The 6,961-nt window shown below is 35.8% G+C and overlaps 1 long non-coding RNA gene across 9 annotated transcripts; it reads right to left on the bottom strand.

Moving 5' to 3' along the window:
* Positions 1-2,788: 2,788 nt before the first annotated feature.
* LOC141698307 (uncharacterized) lies at positions 2,789-6,668 on the bottom strand. Of its 9 annotated transcripts, none has more exons than XR_012565059.1 (7): positions 6,346-6,663; positions 6,127-6,181; positions 4,428-4,558; positions 3,736-3,814; positions 3,377-3,439; positions 3,210-3,247; positions 2,789-3,107 (listed from the first exon to the last, which is right to left on the bottom strand). It is a non-coding gene; the product is annotated as an uncharacterized LOC141698307 (long non-coding RNA). The 9 variants fall into 9 exon arrangements; XR_012565057.1 differs by having other exon boundaries at positions 3,711-3,814; XR_012565062.1 differs by having other exon boundaries at positions 3,736-3,785; positions 4,409-4,558.
* Positions 6,669-6,961: the final 293 nt, after the last annotated feature.

Genomic DNA, 6,961 nt, shown 5'->3' on the forward strand with positions numbered 1-6,961 from the left:
TTTCTACGTCAAACTAATGATGTAAAGCAAGCGCTTCTTGGGAGGCAACCCAAGTTTGTTGTACATTAGTAGGTAGAGGAAGAAGAAAGAAAGGAGAAAAACACAAAAAAAAATCAGAAAAAGAAAAAAATTCAGTGCCAACTACAGTAGCACGGCGTGCCCGCGCTGAGAGCGGGGCGGCCGCGCTGAAACTTCAGTAGGTGCATGCGCCCGTGCTGGTATGCGGGGAGGCCGCGCCAGTTTTCCAATAGCACGGCGAGCCCCCACTTCCAGGCGGGGCGGCCACGCTGGGTCCCTTGTTTTGAAAAAATAAATAAAATAAAGTCAGAAAACGGGAATTTAAACCCCAAATCAATTCCAAACCGAATTTTACTCCCCACCTTCCATAATTCCCTCTTCAATTCAGTTTCAAATATCCCATTACTCCCATTATTCCTTCAATCAAATCCCACTTCTTTTCCATAACTAATTCTCTCCCAAATTCCTATATATAGACACACTTATACACAAACTTCTCCATCACTTCTCAAATTCTCAAACACAAATCTCTCTTATAGACACATCTCTTATTCTCTCTTATTCACTTCCAATGGCTCCCAAAAGACAACGAAACCAAGTTAACAGCAGCACTACCGATTCTTCTAGTGTTGGTGGTGTGAGGCCTAGGTTTTCAACTCCGGAGGCTGAGATGGAGTTTACGAGGATGCTTTCGAAGCCCATAGCCAAGGAGCGAGGTTTTATGCCATCGGGGAAGGATAGTAAGTTGTTAGAGATGATTGTGGAGATGGGGTGGATTGCTTTTTGTGAGGCACCAGTTGCGGTGCCTATGAGTGTGGTTTGCGAGTTTTACGCGAATGCAAAGGCGGATAAGAAATATTTTACTGTGGTGAGGGGGTTGATTGTGGAATACAGTGCCGAGGCCATTTGTCGGGTGATAAGTCAGCCCGAGAGACAGCCGGAGTAGGAGGATTGGAATGCGAAGACCGGAGAGGATTTTAACTTGGATTTGATCGTTGCTACTTTGTGTGTGCTAGAGACTCATTGGAAGTTCAAGAAGGGCACGAACGAGTATGCTACTTTCCCGGCTTCGTGCATAAACAGGTATGCCCGTGCATGGAACTCATTTATTTGTGCTAACATTATGCCTTCATCTCATGTGCATGATGTTACGATGGACCGGGAAAAGCTGTTGTGGGGTATTCTACAGGGTGATTATATGGACTTGGGATCCCTTATCTTTCAGGAGATTTTGAGGTTCTTGCGAGGGAGTACTACGGGGGCTATTCCCTATGCGTCCATTATGACGAAGCTGTGTGTGGCGGTTAGAGTTCATTGGCCCGCACACGAGCAGCTGCAGCTTCCGAGTGCCTAATTGATAGTTCGACGATTGCAGTTATGCAGGAGTGGGGAGGAGGTAAGCCTGATCCAAAGGGGCTTGGTTATTCGTATGACCACTTTTCGGGTGGCCGTCCAGCAGACCAGATGTATGCTGGTGGTATGACCCAGGTGAGCAGAGCAGCATGAAGAGCTCAATTGGGTGAGGCTGGTCCTTCGCGATCACAGCAGCAACAGTAGGAGGAAATAAAGGACGGTTTTGGTTTGAGTTCAGCGCAGAATTGGCGCTTGATGAGGAGGATGGATGCGATGCATGACATCCATAGTTGGTTTGCACAGGACCTTACCCATACGTTGGGGATTGCATTCAGAGCCACATGAATTGATATTCAGTGGCCAGTACTTTATTCTTTGGAATGAGGGAGAAAAGATAAAACTAAAATGGATTCTTAATACAAATTTAAGATTTGTGGCTAGTATTCGGTGAGGATGCTGTGTACCCACCTTCAGACACTCTTGACACACCACCCCATGAGGGTGATGACCTGATTCTGAGTAGGTATGCCTGATTCCTTACTATTACCTTTACTGAGGACAGTGTATATTTTAAGTTTGGGGGTAGTAGTTAAGGAAATATGTTTGTGTGTGTCTCATATAGTTTGCATATTCATGATAGTTTAGTTCATATAGTTGCATATATATCATGTATTTTTTTATTTTATTTTTATTAGTATGTTGAATATAGTTCATGCATTTGCATTATAACATGATCCCTTAGTTTACTTTTCCAACTGATTTGTGATATTGATGCTAGTGTGGTGATGTCGTATTTAGGAATGTTAAGTTTCATTGAGTTGATTTGCAGGCTAGAAGCAAGTAAATTTCACTAAGTCATATAGGTTGCTTGAGTGCTAGATCATGATTATGATTTATTTGTTTATCGAGGTTTAATCACTTATTTATATTTTGAATTTAGGATATTCTCTCAATGATAAAATAACATGGATATTTAAAAATTGGAAAAAAATTGGATTTCATTGCTAGTTGTTGTGACTAGGTGTGAAATGGCTAGTAGCCGGCTCATTTTATATGAGTATTCTAGGGTTGGACGAGATGGAGCGAAACGCACTCGTTCAGAATTCATGAAGAGAAATAAAAATATAAAAGAAAATGAAGAAGAAAAAAAGAAAACAAAAATGTGTTATGCGATCATGAGTGGGCTCTTTAATACCCGAGTTATTAAACCTTTTATGCCTTTACCTGCACTTTTAAAACTTCACTAACATTTTTTTAGTATTTACTAACAGAGAATATGTATAATTTATATCAATAGCTATATTTTACAGGACTCTTTGCCAACACTTTATGAGAAAAAAAGGCAATATAATGTTTGAAAATAGAACTTCCCCATTTCAAAGGGTTATGCCAACACTTTATTAAAAATAAAAGGCAATTTAACATTTGAAAGTACCATTTCCCATTACACAATCTTCCAACAATAATCAATATTCACAATTCAAGACCACAAAAAGGTCCCAGCTAATAGTAAACAAGTCCAGATAATCATAAACATTCGCAATCCAAAATACCTTATTCTAATTAGAGATTCTCACAACTAAGGGAATGAATTAGGAAAATTAAATCGTCCTTGGCAACTGCTACATTTTGTGTTCCACATGCAAGAATTTGTAGTAAGGTATCAGCTCTATATTTTCTTCCATCTTCAGACAACATCGCTATATATGCCTTTAATCTTTTGTATCAATGCTTCTCTAACATATCAAACAACCAGTTTATAATTAGTAAATACAAACTTCTTTTAATTATTTGAGTCTCCTAGAAAAGTTGCAAACATCTATAAAATGCAATGCTACCTTTCAGACTTGAATATCAGATTCTTATAAGCGAACCACTGTAGAAAAACATAGCAAAACAAATTTTATACGCATCTGATATTCTGTATTAAACTGCATATTTGACAGCATTCATAATAGGTCATATGCATGATAAGGTACATGAAAAAACAACCAACACAACTTACACCAGTGTAACCAATCCCTACAAGCTCAAGAACACCAGGAACTAGCGGAAGCCTGTCAATTACCTGTTCATATCAAGAGAAGCAAATATTTCAGAATTTTATTAAGGATGTTTGATTTCTTCCAAGGCAGTATCTTCTTCACATATTTTGTCCTCAACATATGATGTAAAAATGTTTGTAGAACTAATACAATTCAATATTAATCATTGACCATAGCTAATCTAAATAGGAGAAGAAAAAAGGGAAAAGGAACTAATACAAGCAGTATCTTTTCCAGTTTCTTTTGGACTAAAAAACCACCATATCACAAGTTAATTTGACCATTGTTACTTACAACTACTATTGCCATCATCGCTCACCAGTTTCATACAGTTGCAATTGGACCAACAAATCCCAATGCTTCATGATCCTGCTTAAATTTCATTATATCTAGTCATCCTTCACCAACCAATCAAAACTACTCATTAAGAAAATGATTATAAAAAGTATAGTAGCCAGCTCACTGGAACAAAGCAATATATATATATATATATGACCAAAGTCCCAAAACTTACCCCTGATTCAACATTAGATGGTACTGATACAAAATTTGCATAGGCAAACAAATCAAAAAATGCTTAAGTGTTACTCGAGTAAGAAGTAAGAAATTATAGAAACTAAGAAAGACGAGGAGGATGATTCTGGAAATCTACAGAAACTATATGCCAAATCCTAAACTCTCAGTTTGCTTAATTGTTTTTTGTAAGAGATATTGAACAAAATTGTAGAATAAGATCAATCAAATTGATTTATTAATGAGTAACTTCTTATTTCACCAAAAACATGTTGCCACTTATTTATAACTTAATTGATAACTGGATCTCCAGAGAAAACAAATTTTAATTAAACGACATCACCTAATTTGAACATTTGATTCTACAGATGAAATTATTGAAAGCAACAAAGAGACCAGATAATTTCCAGATGTAGTACTGGCTTATTAGGTAAAAGCAGCTGATAGATTTATCCTAGTTAATGTTAGGCTTTCAGTACCATAAATTGTTTACATTACCCCATCATGCTAGCTCCTGAGACTTCTTCTTACTGATATGAGTCTAAAGTTTTTACTTTTTGGAAATGTCAGATTCATCTGTCTTTGCAAAACTTCCACGGACCCTTGGCTGATTGTTGGCTAAAGCCTTCCTGCAAGCATATTGAAGCAAAACATTGCATGAATTATTTGGGCAGGAAGTTTGCATATATTATATATAGAGAAATAAACAAAGAAGGATAGATAAATAAATAGATAGACATATATAATCCTAGTTTGAGTGTAGAGTGTCCAATACTGGTATTTGAGGTGAACCAAAGAGTAAGGAATACCTATTATTTTGAAACAAAATATTAAGGTAACATGTAAAATCCTAGTTTTAGTGTCCAAAAACATAAAAACATTTTTTAGTTTATAGACTCTTCCCCAAAACAAACATACATGTATCTACTGCCAGATATTATGTTACATTATAAAAAACCACAGGCACCTAGAACTCAGATTGGTCTAAAAAGCTTATTAGATAGAAAGAGGCACATATACAGAATCTTTGTTATTTGAACAAAACTTACTTTTATTGGTTAGAGGCACATCATAAGCCATATGCAGGCTATACATCAACGTCATTGATATTATGCCAATCATATACATAATCAATCCTACACTTATTAATGGTTTACTTTAAGAATAAAAACCTATGAAGATAAATGGTGTGATATGTTATAGTTACAAGCTGCTGATAATAGTATACATATATATAATTCTGTAGATGCATACTAAACACTATTTCATTTAACAGTCACTTTAGGTTCTAATTAAATCCTAGGTGCCTTTGAATCATCCAAGTGATGCATTATTATATAGGTGCAAAAACTGAAAAATGACAAAAACTTTGGAATCTTTACAAACGAAAGGTACTATTAGTGCCTAATTTTATTTTGAGTATATATAACTTAGATATCCATGACATTTCTAAATTGCATATATAGTATGTTGAAACAACAATCTACGTTTCTTTGTGGAAAAACTTAATTCGATTAAGACATACGAAACTACCAGGCAATCCAAATTTTAAATTGGCTTCATGCAACCTATCTGTAGGTTAATAACTTTTCCAATTTTTTTTGGACTAAAAAACCATCATATCACAAGTTAATTTGACCATTGTTACTTACAACTACTGTCGCCATCATCACTCACCAGATTCATACAGTTGGAATTGGACTAACAAATCCCAATGTTTCATGCTCCTGCTTAAATTTCATTTTATCTAGTCATCCTTCACCAACCAATCAAACTACTCATTTGTCGTATTGACTTTGGTTCTAAATAGCTTTTATTTTGTTTTGATGAATACTATATGTGCAGTAAAAACAATCAGGTAGATACAGAACCAATTCTGAAAAACCACCCATGAGTGGACCCCTATTGATCCCTACATCCTACATGAACACTAAGAAACAAAATGGATCATAGGGAGGCGATAAGAGAGTATACTTGGGGTCTACATTTATGGTTTTGCAAGTGTTTTTGGAGGATAAACTCGATTGACTTTGGGGCAGGGCTTATTTTTTACTCGTGACCTAGAATTTATTGCAAGTACATACCTCCAAGACACATAGTAATAAAAAAATAAGCATGCAATTAGGTTGCTTCATCAAATTGAACACCTTAGTAGAACATAGAATATACTATTTACAAGAAAAGAGGTTGGGCGAACCTGTGTTGGATCTTAATGCTTATCAGGATGCCATTTCAAAGCGGACAAGCAGAAACTGCAAATAAATTTATAATCAGATATCTTAATCAAGTGTTATGTGATTTAACATGCCAATCGGTATTCATTTCCACTTTCAAAATATTAACAAATGTATCATAAAACCTTCTTGGATAACAATATCTAGATGTTGAAACACAAAAACAAAGAAAAAACACTTACGCAATAATTCAAAATTCTGATTCAATACCGATTGAGAACAGTGAAGAGCCAAATTGAAGACCCGAATGAAGACCGAATTGTAATGAAAGTTACCCGATTCTAGATCTCAGAGCCGAAAATTGGTGGAAGCCCCAATTTCAAACCCAATTGAAGACCTAATTGAAGACCCGAATTCACAGATTGCAGTTGAAGTTACAATCAGAAAGATGAGTGAGAGGCTTTTTTCGAGAGAGATGAAATTCAAGAGAGAGAGAGAGAGTCTTGAGTGAGTGGGTTCTAAATGAATGAATTTTATTTTCAGATTTTTTGTTTTAACACAAGCGAATTATATTCCCCCGCTTTGTCTTTATTAGAATTCAAACCCCGCCCATGTTTTTTAATCAACCGCCTAAAATTTTAGTTATTGGTTACACTTTTTAGGATAAATGGTAACACTAATTTTGGTGTAATCGTAGATGACTCAGTTTCTCCATGGTTACACCAATGATATCAATGGTCACGATGAAAAAAACTGTAATCATAGATAGTATAAATTTATTTAAAAGCACATATAGTCACACTTTAACTGGTTACACTGAAAAAACCGTTACAACAGGTCATATATGGTGTAGTGTGA

This window comes from Apium graveolens, chromosome 11, assembly GCF_009905375.1.
Source record: "Apium graveolens cultivar Ventura chromosome 11, ASM990537v1, whole genome shotgun sequence".
In the NCBI taxonomy this organism is placed as follows: domain Eukaryota; kingdom Viridiplantae; phylum Streptophyta; class Magnoliopsida; order Apiales; family Apiaceae; genus Apium; species Apium graveolens.